Genomic DNA, 14,369 nt, shown 5'->3' with positions numbered 1-14,369 from the left:
CGAGTGATTATAGGGCTGGAGGTATAGTAGGCGGTCAGTGGATTAAAATATTACTGCAGGCCAGTGGAGTACAGGCCCAAATCATTAGGCATTCACCGGACAGAAAAGAACAAGTGATTATGTGGCAGGTGGTATATTAGACAGTCAGTGGATAACAATTTTACTGTAGACCAGTGGAGTACAGGCCACAAAGACTATGCATTCAACTGACAGAAAAGAACAACTGATTATGTGGCTGTAGGTATATTAGGCGGTCAGTGGATTACAATTTTACTGGAGGCCAGTGGACTACATGCCCTAAACATTAGGCATTCACCGGACAGAAAAGAACAAGTGAATAAGTGGCTGGAGGTATATTAGGCGGTCAGTGGATAACAATTTTACTGCAGGCCAGTAGAGTACAGGCCCTAAACATTAGGCATTCACCGGACAGAAAAGAACAAGTGAATAAGTGGCTGGAGGTATATTAGGCGGTCAGTGGATAACAATTTTACTGCAGGCCAGTGGAGTACAGGCCCCAAACATTAGGCATTCACCGTACAGAAAGGAACAAGTGATTATGTAGCTGGAGGAATATTAGGCGGTCAGTGACTAACAATTAGAAATGGCCTTGCGGTTTGCCCGGCGGTCGATTCGCAACAAACTTTGCTTGTTTGCAGTTGAACGAATAGGCAAAGTTATGGCGATGTCCGCCACCGCTTAGCATTGTGAAGAACTTTGACCCATGAAACATCCATTAGGTGGGACAGGACAGCCAACTGAGACGTTTCAGCATATGGACACATCCCCTACTCTATAAATAATCCCGATCTGGCCACCATTTTCCATTCTGTTTTTTGCCAGTGTAAGGAGAGGTTGCTGTGTGGAGCAGGGACAGACTGTTAGGGTCAACAAATGCTTGCTAATAGGGCCACAAAAGTCCTTTTAAGGACTGGTATAGGTGTGCTATTTATAGGTTTGACATATTGAGGGGTGTGATATACTTAGAATATACTTTCTAATATAGAAAGTATATTATAGTGCATTTGCATTGTGCAGCAGTTGTGTGCGGTTCTGCTGCGAAACTGCAGTTAGATAAAGGGACAAACGCTATTGGAATAACTAATTGCAACTAGTGTGATATACCTGTTGCCCCCCCCCCCCCCACAAAAAAAAAAAAATGATTGAGGGGTGTGATTTACCTATAATATACCTTCTAATATAGATAGTACAGTATATTATAATGCATTTGTATTGTGCAGCAGTTGTGTGCGGTTCTGCTGAGATACCACAGCTATATAGAGGGACAAACGCTATTTGAATAACTAATTGCAACTAGTGTGATATACATGTTGCCCCCCCCCAACAACAAAAAAACTGATAGAGGGGTGTGATATACCTATAATATACCTTCTAACATAGAAAGTATATTATAGTACATTTGTTTTGTATAGCAGTTGTGTGCTGTTCTGGTGTGATATACCTGTTGCCCCCCCCCCCCCCCCCTCAAAAAAAAATGATTAAAGGGTGCGATATACCTATAATTCACCTTCTAACATAGAAAGTATACACTGCAGCTAGATAGAGGGACAAACGCTATTGGAATAAGTAATTGCAACTGGTGTGATATACCAGTTGCCCCCCAAAAAACTGATTAAGGGGTGCAATATATCTGCTTCCACAAAATACTGATTGATGGGTGTGATACACCAGCTTCCACAAAATATAGATTGAGGCCTGCGATACACCAGTTTCCACCAAATATTGATCAAGGGGTTTTATATATCGTCTTCCAGCAAATACTTATTATTGGGTTCTATATACATGTTTCCACAAAATACTGATACAGGGTATTGATATACCGGCTTCCACCAAATATTGATTGAGGCCTGTGATACACCAGCTTCCAGCTGTTGCTGCATACTCTGAGATCTCTAATGTCAGTGGTGGTGAAGGTGACGATGATGACATGTCAATGGACATCACGTGGGTGCCCACTAGAGAGGAAGAGGATGGAAGTTCAGAGGCAGAGACGGAGCAGCAGATAGGGAGGGGAAGGAGGAGAAGCAGGCAGAACTTGCAGTGCATAGAAGGCAAAGAGCAGACTGCAAATGTATCTGGAGCATCCACATTCACGGTCACATCTGACGCTCCCAGGATACTGGCACATGGCTCCACAGTGTGGGATTTTTTTAACGTGTCAGCTGCTGACAATAGTTTTGCCATCTGCAGCCTGTGCTGTCAACGCATAAGTCGCGGTAAGCCCAACACTCACCTAGGGACGACCGCCTTAAGAAGGCACCTGGCCTCCCACTACCGAGCCCAGTGGGAGCAACATCGTCAGACCCCACAAAGCCACACTCCCAGGGCTCCACATCCTGACTCTTCTCCTTCTCCTCTCTCCTCCCATTTGTCCTACACTCCACCTTCCACCATGCCGTTGTCGCGTTCATCTGGCAAAGGGCAGGCTTCCGTGGCCCAAATGTTTGAACCTAAAAAGTTGATGACACCAGATAACCCTCTTGCCCAACGCCTGACCACCGGCTTGTTGGAACTTCTAGCCTGCCAACTACTGCCATATAAACTGGTGGACTTGGATGCCTTTAGAAAATGTGTGGCCATTGGCACACCGCAATGGAAGGTCCCCGGAAGGAAATATTTCTCCCAGAAGGGCATCCCAGAGCTACTGTATATGGTCATGTTCAGTGGCGAGTGAATGTATTTCTGGCACGCAGTGTCAGTGCCAAGACACATCTGACCACAGACACATGGTCTAGCAAACACAAGCAGGGAAGTTACATAACTTTTACTGCCCACTGGGTAAACCTTGACGGCTGTCAAGCATGCAACCTGTGGCACCCATGTGGATTTGGTGTTACCGCCACAGATTGCATGCAGGCCTGCCTCTTCTTCTCCTCCTACTCCATCCTCCGTCTCCCCCTCAGCTGACTCCTCCTTTTCCACTGCCAACATCTCTTCCGCTGCACCCCCCCAGCTCCCCAGAACCAAGCTCCCCAGTCCTGCACTCCTGTTAGCTCTGCGTTCACAGGCCGATCGGTGGCTAACCCCGCTCAATTTGACAGTTGGCAAAGTGGTGTGTGACAACAGTGCCAATCTGCTAAGCACCCTGAAACAGGGCAAAATGAAACGCATTCCATGCATCGCATACATCCTGAACTTAGTTGCGCAGCGATTTGTTGCAAAATACCGTACCCTTGGGTCCAGGACGTCTTGCGGCAGGCCAGGAAAATCTCTGCCCATTTTAGAAGATCTTACACGGCCATGACTCGCCTTGCTGACATTCAGCGGCGACACCACTTGCTCATCAGACGTCTGATTTGTGACTGCCCGATGCGCTGTGACTGCCCATGTATATGCTTGATAGGCTGCTCGAGCAGCAATGTGCAGTTAACGACTACCTGTACAAATTCTGCGGCAGGACAGGTTTTGGGGAGCTTGTTTTTTTTCACCGGGCCAGTGGCTGCTCATGCGCGACACATGCAGACTTCTGCAGCCATTTAATGAGATCACCAAACTGGTTAGTCACAGCCAGGGCTCCATCAGTGACATCTTACCTTACGCCTTCTTTCTGGAGCATGCATTGGGTCGTGTCATTGATCAAGCTGTTGAGGAGCTGGAAAATGAGGAAGTCACAATGCTGAATGAATTCCCAGGGGGGCTACTCTTTCTGAGACAATTTAGCAGAAGTCATAAGAAGAGTCAGAGGAGGATGGTGCCTGGGGTGAGGAGGAAGAGCAAGAAGAGCAGGCTTTAAACTTTTCTGGGATCCCTAATCCGTGGATGGGGGAAGGAAACTGAGGCCGACATTGTCCTGGGCGATGAGCAGAAGCCAGGGCGCTACACCGCTTCCAATTTAGTGCAAATGGGGGCCTTCATGCTCGAGTATTTGAAGAGGGACCCCATATAAAAAGCATAAAGAGCATGTACCAAAACTGGATGGGAACGTACTTACACCCCCGGTACAAACACAAAATGGCGGACATGTTACCAGCATCACAGAAGGCTTTCAGAATGCAGCATTTCAAGGTCTTGCCTCCAGAGATGCTGCATTCTGCTGTTGCAGGCGCTGGCAGAGGAGTTTCCAACCACAGAGAAACAGTTGCGGGTATTAGTCCTACAGTGTATGCAAGAATATGCAAGAAGAGGGCGGTTTGAAGATGTGTTGGTCACTTCGGATATGAGATCATTCTTGCAGTCAACCCATCGACAGCCACTCTCTGGATCCAGCTCCAACGCCTCGACCAACAGGTGTCTGACTACATCAGGTTAATAGCTGATGTTGACGCTCTGAGAAGCGAGGAACCTCTTGACTACTGGGCGTGCAGGCTTGACCTGTGGCCAGAGCTGGCACAATTTGCCATGGAAATCTTTGCTTGCCCTTCGTTGAGTGTCCTGTCCGAATGGACGTTCAGCGCAGCATGGGGATCGTGACCGAAAAGCACACTTGCCTAGCTCACGACAGTATGGACTACCTCACATTTCTAAAAATGTATGAGGCATGGATATCACCTGTGACAACCACGCTTAATTGAATTTATTTATGCAAGCCCACACATATCCGCCACCACACAGAACAAATAATGGTACCTATCTTATGTAAATACAGCAGCATAAAAGCCCTTTTCTGTCTGGTAAATGCGTAATGTTTGGGGCCACGGTGGTATTCAACACCTGTGACAGCCACGTGTTATCGAATTTCAACAATCATTTGGATTTTTTTCAAGAGGGGGGATTTCGTTAGCCATGTTTTTAATCCAATTTTATATTTTAATTTATTTTAAACATATGTATTTGACCTGTATTTGTACTGGCCTGCAGTAATATTGATATCCAATGACCATCTAATATACCTCCACAGCCACATAATCACTTGATCTTTTATGTACCTTGAATGCATAATTTTTGGGGCCTGTACTCTAACTGGCCAACAGTAAAATTGTTATAGGGTGACCGCCTAATGTACCTCCAGCCACATTATTAAAAGTTCTTATCTGTACAGTGACTGAATAATTTTTGGGGCCTGTAGTCCACTGGCCTGCAGCAAAATTGATATCCATTGACAGTCTAATATACCTCCATCCACATAATCACTTGATGTTTTCTGTACGGTGAATGCATAATTTTTGGGGCCTGTACTCCACTGGCCTGCATTAAAATTGATATCCAATAACCATCTAATATACCTCCAGCCACATAATCACTTGATGTTTTCTGTCCGGTGAATGAATAATTTTTGGGGCCTGTACTTCACTAACCTGCAGTAAAATTGATATCCATCAACCGTCTTATATACCTCCAGCCACATAATCTCTTGATCTTTTCTGTACGGTAAATGCATAATTTTTAGGGCCTATTAGAGTTGAGCGGACACCTGGATGTTCGGATTCGACGGGTTCAGCCGAACTTCGGAAAAAAGTTTGAGTTCAGGACTAGGGATGAGCGAACTCGAACTGTATAGTTCGGGTTCGTACCGAATTTTGGGGTGTCCGTGACACGGACCCGAACCCGGACATTTTCGTAAAAGTCCGGGTTCGGGTTCGGTGTTCGTCGCTTTCTTCGCGCTTTTGTGACGCTTTCTTGGCGCTTTTTGAAAGGCTGCAAAGCAGCCAATCAACAAGCGTCATACTACTTGCCCCAAGAGGCCGTCACAGCCATGCCTACTATTGGCATGGCTGTGATTGGCCAGAGCACCATGTGACCCAGCCTCTATTTAAGCTGGAGTCACATAGCGCCGCCCGTCACTCTGCTCTGATTAGCGTAGGGAGAGGTTGCGGCTGCGACAGTAGGGCGAGATTAGGCAGATTAACTCCTCCAAAGGACTTGATTAACTGATCGATCTGCAGCTGTGGATCATTGAGCTGCTGATCCTCAATTGCTCACTGTTTTTAGGCTGCCCAGACCGTTTGTCAGTCACATTTTTCTGGGGTGATCGGCGGCCATTTTGTGTCTTGTGGTGCGCCAGCACAAGCTGCGACCAAGTGCATTTAACCCTCAATGGTGTGGTTGTTTTTTGGCTAAAGCCTACATCAGGGTGAAGCTGTCACACCAAGTGCATTTAACCAGCAATAGTCTGTTCATTTTTTGGCCATATACAAAATCAGGGGCAAGCTGCGCCTGTCACCAAGTGCATTTAACCCTCAATGGTGTGGTTGTTTTTTGGCTAAAGCCTACATCAGGGTGAAGCTGTCACACCAAGTGCATTTAACCAGCAATAGTCTGTTCATTTTTTGGCCATATACAAAATCAGGGGCAAGCTGCGCCTGTCACCAAGTGCATTTAACCCTCAATGGTGTGGTTGTTTTTTGGCTAAAGCCTACATCAGGGTGAAGCTGTCACACCAAGTGCATTTAACCAGCAATAGTCTGTTCATTTTTTGGCCATATACAAAATCAGGGGCAAGCTGCGCCTGTCACCAAGTGCATTTAACCCTCAATGGTGTGGTTGTTTTTTGGCTAAAGCCTACATCAGGGTGAAGCTGTCACACCAAGTGCATTTAACCAGCAATAGTCTGTTCATTTTTTGGCCATATACAAAATCAGGGGCAAGCTGCGCCTGTCACCAAGTGCATTTAACCCTCAATGGTGTGGTTGTTTTCTGGCTAAAGCCTACATCAGGGTGAAGCTGTCACACCAAGTGCATTTAACCAGCAATAGTCTGTTTATTTTTTGGCCATATACTACATCAGGGGCAAGCTGCGCCCGTCACCAAGTGCATTTAACCCTCAGTAGTGTGGTTGGTCAAGCTGTGACACCAAGTGCATTTAACCAGCAATAGTCTGTTCATTTTTTGGCCATATACTACATCAGGGGCAAGCTGCGCCCGTCACCAAGTGCATTTAACCAGCAATAGTGTGGTTATTTTTTGGCCATATCCCAGTCTAATTCTGTCACTAAATCCATACCGGTCACCCAGCGCCTAAATACTAGGCCTCAAATTTATATCCCGCTAAATCTCTCGTTACCGCTGTCCTGTTGTAGCTGGGAAAGTTATTTAGTGTCCGTCAAAGCACATTTTTTGTTCTGGGTTGAAGTACAATTCCCAATTTAGCAATTTCATAATTTAGTGGTTTCTGCTATATCAGAGCTATTTGAAATCTATCCCTAAAAGGGTATATAATATTCAAGGTGCACATTGGGTCATTCAGAATAACTTCACACACACCCGCTACTGTGTATTTTCAAGTCTAATTCTGTCACTAAACCCATACCTGTCACCCAGCGCCTAAATACTAGGCCTCAAATTTATATCCTGCTAAATCTCTCGTTACCGCTGTCCTGTTGTAGCTGGGAAAGTTATTTAGTGTCCGTCAAAGCACATTTTTTGTTCTGGGTTGAAGTACAATTCCCAATTTAGCAATTTCATAATTTAGTGGTTTCTGCTATATCAGAGCTATTTGAAATCTATCCCTAAAAGGGTATATAATATTCAAGGTGCACATTGGGTCATTCAGAATAACTTCACACACACCCGCTACTGTGTATTTCCAAGTCTAATTCTGTCACTAAACCCATACCTGTCACCCAGCGCCTAAATACTAGGCCTCAAATTTATATCCTGCTAAATCTCTCGTTACCGCTGTCCTGTTGTAGCTGGGAAAGTTATTTAGTGTCCGTCAAAGCACATTTTTTGTTCTGGGTTGAAGTACAATTCCCAATTTAGCAATTTCATAATTTAGTGGTTTCTGCTATATCAGAGCTATTTGAAATCTATCCCTAAAAGGGTATATAATATTCAAGGTGCACATTGGGTCATTCAGAATAACTTCACACACACCCGCTACTGTGTATTTCCAAGTCTAATTCTGTCACTAAACCCATACCTGTCACCCAGCGCCTAAATACTAGGCCTCAAATTTATATCCTGCTAAATCTCTCGTTACCGCTGTCCTGTTGTAGCTGGGAAAGTTATTTAGTGTCCGTCAAAGCACATTTTTTGTTCTGGGTTGAAATACAATTCCCAATTTAGCAATTTCATAATTTAGTGGTTTCTGCTATATCAGAGCTATTTGAAATCTATCCCTAAAAGGGTATATAATATTCAAGGTGCACATTGGGTCATTCAGAATAACTTCACACACACCCGCTACTGTGTATTTCCAAGTCTAATTCTGTCACTAAACCCATACCTGTCACCCAGCGCCTAAATACTAGGCCTCAAATTTATATCCTGCTAAATCTCTCGTTACCGCTGTCCTGTTGTAGCTGGGAAAGTTATTTAGTGTCCGTCAAAGCACATTTTTTGTTCTGGGTTGAAATACAATTCCCAATTTAGCAATTTCATAATTTAGTGGTTTCTGCTATATCAGAGCTATTTGAAATCTATCCCTAAAAGGGTAGATCATATTGAAGGTGCACATAGGGACATTCAGAATAACTTCACACACCCGCTACTGTGCATTTCCAAGTCTAATTCTGTCACTAAACCCATACCTGTCACCCAGCGCCTAAATACTAGGCCTCAAATTTATATCCAGCTAAATCTGTCCTTAGTGCTGTAGCTGGGCGAGTTATTTAGTGTCCGTTCAAGCACATTTCTTGTTCTGGGTTGAAATACAATTCCCAATTTAGCAATTTCATAATTTAGTGGTTTCTGCTATATCAGAGCTATTTGAAATCTATCCCTAAAAGGGTATATAATATTCAAGGTGCACATTGGGTCATTCAGAATAACTTCACACACACCCGCTACTGTGTATTTCCAAGTCTAATTCTGTCACTAAACCCATACCTGTCACCCAGCGCCTAAATACTAGGCCTCAAATTTATATCCTGCTAAATCTCTCGTTACCGCTGTCCTGTTGTAGCTGGGAAAGTTATTTAGTGTCCGTCAAAGCACATTTTTTGTTCTGGGTTGAAATACAATTCCCAATTTAGCAATTTCATAATTTAGTGGTTTCTGCTATATCAGAGCTATTTGAAATCTATCCCTAAAAGGGTATATAATATTCAAGGTGCACATTGGGTCATTCAGAATAACTTCACACACACCCGCTACTGTGTATTTCCAAGTCTAATTCTGTCACTAAACCCATACCTGTCACCCAGCGCCTAAATACTAGGCCTCAAATTTATATCCTGCTAAATCTCTCGTTACCGCTGTCCTGTTGGAGCTGGGAAAGTTATTTAGTGTCCGTCAAAGCACATTTTTTGTTCTGGGTTGAAATACAATTCCCAATTTAGCAATTTCATAATTTAGTGGTTTCTGCTATATCAGAGCTATTTGAAATCTATCCCTAAAAGGGTATATAATATTCAAGGTGCACATTGGGTCATTCAGAATAACTTCACACACACCCGCTACTGTGTATTTCCAAGTCTAATTCTGTCACTAAACCCATACCTGTCACCCAGCGCCTAAATACTAGGCCTCAAATTTATATCCTGCTAAATCTCTCGTTACCGCTGTCCTGTTGTAGCTGGGAAAGTTATTTAGTGTCCGTCAAAGCACATTTTTTGTTCTGGGTTGAAATACAATTCCCAATTTAGCAATTTCATAATTTAGTGGTTTCTGCTATATCAGAGCTATTTGAAATCTATCCCTAAAAGGGTAGATCATATTGAAGGTGCACATAGGGACATTCAGAATAACTTCACACACCCGCTACTGTGCATTTCCAAGTCTAATTCTGTCACTAAACCCATACCTGTCACCCAGCGCCTAAATACTAGGCCTCAAATTTATATCCAGCTAAATCTGTCCTTAGTGCTGTAGCTGGGCGAGTTATTTAGTGTCCGTTCAAGCACATTTCTTGTTCTGGGTTGAAATACAATTCCCAATTTAGCAATTTCATAATTTAGTGGTTTCTGCTATATCAGAGCTATTTGAAATCTATCCCTAAAAGGGTAGATCATATTGAAGGTGCACATAGGGACATTCAGAATAACTTCACACACCCGCTACTGTGCATTTCCAAGTCTAATTCTGTCACTAAACCCATACCTGTCACCCAGCGCCTAAATACTAGGCCTCAAATTTATATCCAGCTAAATCTGTCCTTAGTGCTGTAGCTGGGCGAGTTATTTAGTGTCCGTTCAAGCACATTTCTTGTTCTGGGTTGAAATACAATTCCCAATTTAGCAATTTCATAATTTAGTGGTTTCTGCTATATCAGAGCTATTTGAAATCTATCCCTAAAAGGGTATATAATATTGAAGGTGCACATTGGGTCATTCAGAATAACTTCACACACACCCGCTACTGTGTATTTCCAAGTCTAATTCTGTCACTAAACCCATACCTGTCACCCAGCGCCTAAATACTAGGCCTCAAATTTATATCCAGCTAAATCTGTCCTTAGTGCTGTAGCTGGGCGAGTTATTTAGTGTCCGTTCAAGCACATTTCTTGTTCTGGGTTGAAATACAATTCCCAATTTAGCAATTTCATAATTTAGTGGTTTCTGCTATATCAGAGCTATTTGAAATCTATCCCTAAAAGGGTATATAATATTCAAGGTGCACATTGGGTCATTCAGAATAACTTCACACACACACGCTTCTGTGCATTTCCAAGTCTAATTCTGTCACTAAATCCATACCGGTCACCCAGCGCCTAAATACTAGGCCTCAAATTTATATCCCGCTGAATTTGAATACAATACATTGGGCCAAATAATATATTTGTTGTTGTGGTGAACCATAACAATGAGAAAAACATCTAGTAAGGGACGCGGACGTGGACATGGTCGTGGTGGTGTTAGTGGACCCTCTGGTGCTGGGAGAGGACGTGGCCGTTCTGCCACATCCACACGTCCTAGTGTACCAACTACCTCAGGTCCCAGTAGCCGCCAGAATTTACAGCGATATATGGTGGGGCCCAATGCCGTTCTAAGGATGGTAAGGCCTGAGCAGGTACAGGCATTAGTCAATTGGGTGGCCGACAGTGGATCCAGCACGTTCACATTATCTCCCACCCAGTCTTCTGCAGAAAGCGCACAGATGGCGCCTGAAAACCAACCCCATCAGTCTGTCACATCACCCCCATGCATACCAGGGAAACTGTCTCAGCCTCAAGTTATGCAGCAGTCTCTTATGCTGTTTGAAGACTCCGCTGGCAGGGTTTCCCAAGGGCATCCACCTAGCCCTTCCCCAGCGGTGAAAGACATAGAATGCACTGACGCACAACCACTTATGTTTCCTGATGATGAGGACATGGGAATACCACCTCAGCATGTCTCTGATGATGACGAAACACAGGTGCCAACTGCTGCGTCTTTCTGCAGTGTGCAGACTGAACAGGAGGTCAGGGATCAAGACTGGGTGGAAGACGATGCAGGGGACGATGAGGTCCTAGACCCCACATGGAATGAAGGTCGTGCCACTGACTTTCACAGTTCGGAGGAAGAGGCAGTGGTGAGACCGAGCCAACAGCGTAGCAAAAGAGGGAGCAGTGGGCAAAAGCAGAACACCCGCCGCCAAGAGACTCCGCCTGCTACTGACCGCCGCCATCTGGGACCGAGCACCCCAAAGGCAGCTTCAAGGAGTTCCCTGGCATGGCACTTCTTCAAACAATGTGCTGACGACAAGACCCGAGTGGTTTGCACGCTGTGCCATCAGAGCCTGAAGCGAGGCATTAACGTTCTGAACCTGAGCACAACCTGCATGACCAGGCACCTGCATGCAAAGCATGAACTGCAGTGGAGTAAACACCTTAAAACCAAGGAAGTCACTCAGGCTCCCCCTGCTACCTCTTCTGCTGCTGCCGCCTCGGCCTATTCTGCTGCTGCCGCCTCGGCCTCTTCCTCCGCCTCTGGAGGAACGTTGGCACCTGCCGCCCAGCAAACAGGGGATGTACCACCAACACCACCACCACCACCTCCGTCACCAAGCGTCTCAACCATGTCACACGCCAGCGTTCAGCTCTCCATCTCACAAACATTTGATAGAAAGCGTAAATTCCCACCTAGCCACCCTCGATCCCTGGCCCTGAATGCCAGCATTTCTAAACTACTGGCCTATGAAATGCTGTCATTTAGGCTGGTGGACACAGACAGCTTCAAACAGCTCATGTCGCTTGCTGTCCCACAGTATGTTGTTCCCAGCCGCCACTACTTCTCCAAGAGAGCCGTGCCTTCCCTGCACAACCAAGTATCCGATAAAATCAAGTGTGCACTGCGCAACGCCATCTGTGGCAAGGTCCACCTAACCACAGATACGTGGACCAGTAAGCACGGCCAGGGACGCTATATCTCCCTAACTGCACACTGGGTAAATGTAGTGGCAGCTGGGCCCCAGGCGGAGAGCTGTTTGGCGCACGTCCTTCCGCCGCCAAGGATCGCAGGGCAACATTCTTTGCCTCCTGTTGCCACCTCCTCCTTCTCGGCTTCCTCCTCCTCTTCTTCCACCTGCTCATCCAGTCAGCCACACACCTTCACCACCAACTTCAGCACAGCCCGGGGTAAACGTCAGCAGGCCATTCTGAAACTCATATGTTTGGGGGACAGGCCCCACACCGCACAGGAGTTGTGGCGGGGTATTGAACAACAGACCGACGAGTGGTTGCTGCCGGTGAGCCTCAAGCCCGGCCTGGTGGTGTGTGATAATGGGCGAAATCTCGTTGCAGCTCTGGGACTAGCCAATTTGACGCACATCCCTTGCTTGGCGCATGTGCTGAATTTGGTGGTGCAGAAGTTCATTCACAACTACCCCGACATGTCAGAGCTGCTGCATAAAGTGCGGGCCGTCTGTTCGCGCTTCCGGCGTTCACATCCTGCTGCTGCTCGCCTGTCTGCGCTACAGCGTAACTTCGGCCTTCCCGCTCACCGCCTCATATGCGACGTGCCCACCAGGTGGAACTCCACCTTGCACATGCTGGACAGACTGTGCGAGCAGCAGCAGGCCATAGTGGAGTTTCAGCTGCAGCACGCACGGGTCAGTCGCACTACAGAACAGCACCACTTCACCACCAATGACTGGGCCTCCATGCGAGACCTGTGTGCCCTGTTGCGCTGTTTCGAGTACTCCACCAACATGGCCAGTGGCGATGACACCGTTATCAGCGTTACAATACCACTTCTATGTCTCCTTGAGAAAACACTTAGGGCGATGATGGAAGAGGAGGTGGCCCAGGAGGAGGAGGAGGAGGAGGAGGAAGAGGGGTCATTTTTAGCACTTTCAGGCCAGTCTCTTCGAAGTGACTCAGAGGGAGGTTTTTGGCAACAGCAGAGGCCAGGTACAAATGTGGCCAGCCAGGGCCCACTACTGGAGGACGAGGAGGACGAGGATGAGGAGGAGGTGGAGGAGGATGAGGATGAAGCATGGTCACAGCGGGGTGGCACCCAACGCAGCTCGGGTCCATCACTGGTGCGTGGCTGGGGGGAAAGGCAGGACGATGACGATACGCCTCCCACAGAGGACAGCTTGTCCTTATCCCTGGGCAGCCTGGCACACATGAGCGACTACATGCTGCAGTGCCTGCGCAACGACAGCAGAGTTGCCCACATTTTAACCTGTGCGGACTACTGGGTTGCCACCCTGCTGGATCCACGCTACAAAGACAATGTGCCCACCTTACTTCCTGCACTGGAGCGTGATAGGAAGATGCGCGAGTACAAGCGCACGTTGGTAGACGCGCTACTGAGAGCATTCCCAAATGTCACAGGGGAACAAGTGGAAGCCCAAGGCCAAGGCAGAGGAGGAGCAAGAGGTCGCCAAGGCAGCTGTGTCACGGCCAGCTCCTCTGAGGGCAGGGTTAGCATGGCAGAGATGTGGAAAACTTTTGTCAACACGCCACAGCTAACTGCACCACCACCTGATACGCAACGTGTTAGCAGGAGGCAACATTTCACTAACATGGTGGAACAGTACGTGTGCACACCCCTCCACGTACTGACTGATGGTTCGGCCCCATTCAACTTCTGGGTCTCTAAATTGTCCACGTGGCCAGAGCTAGCCTTTTATGCCTTGGAGGTGCTGGCCTGCCCGGCAGCCAGCGTTTTGTCTGAACGTGTATTCAGCACGGCAGGGGGCGTCATTACAGACAAACGCAGCCGCCTGTCTACAGCCAATGTGGACAAGCTGACGTTCATAAAAATGAACCAGGCATGGATCCCACAGGACCTGTCCGTCCCTTGTCCAGATTAGACATTAACTACCTCCCCATAACCATATATTATTGGACTCCAGGGCACTTCCTCATTCAATCCTATTTTTATTTTCATTTTACCATTATATTGCGAGGCTACCCAAAGTTTTATGAACCTCTCCTCTGCCTGTGTGCTAGGCCTAAATATATGCCAATGGACTGTTGCAGTGGTGGCTGACATGAAGCCTGATTCTCTGCTATGACATGCAGACTAATTCTCTGCTGACATGAAGCCAGATTGTCTGTTACGGGACCTCTCTCCTCTGCCTGGGTGCTGGGCCTAAATTTA

The sequence above is a fragment of the Bufo gargarizans genome, chromosome 1 (assembly GCF_014858855.1).
Source record: "Bufo gargarizans isolate SCDJY-AF-19 chromosome 1, ASM1485885v1, whole genome shotgun sequence".
Classification (NCBI taxonomy): Eukaryota; Metazoa; Chordata; class Amphibia; order Anura; family Bufonidae; genus Bufo; species Bufo gargarizans.
The sequence above is the reverse complement of the archived record's forward strand: the minus strand, read 5'-3'. Positions refer to the sequence as shown.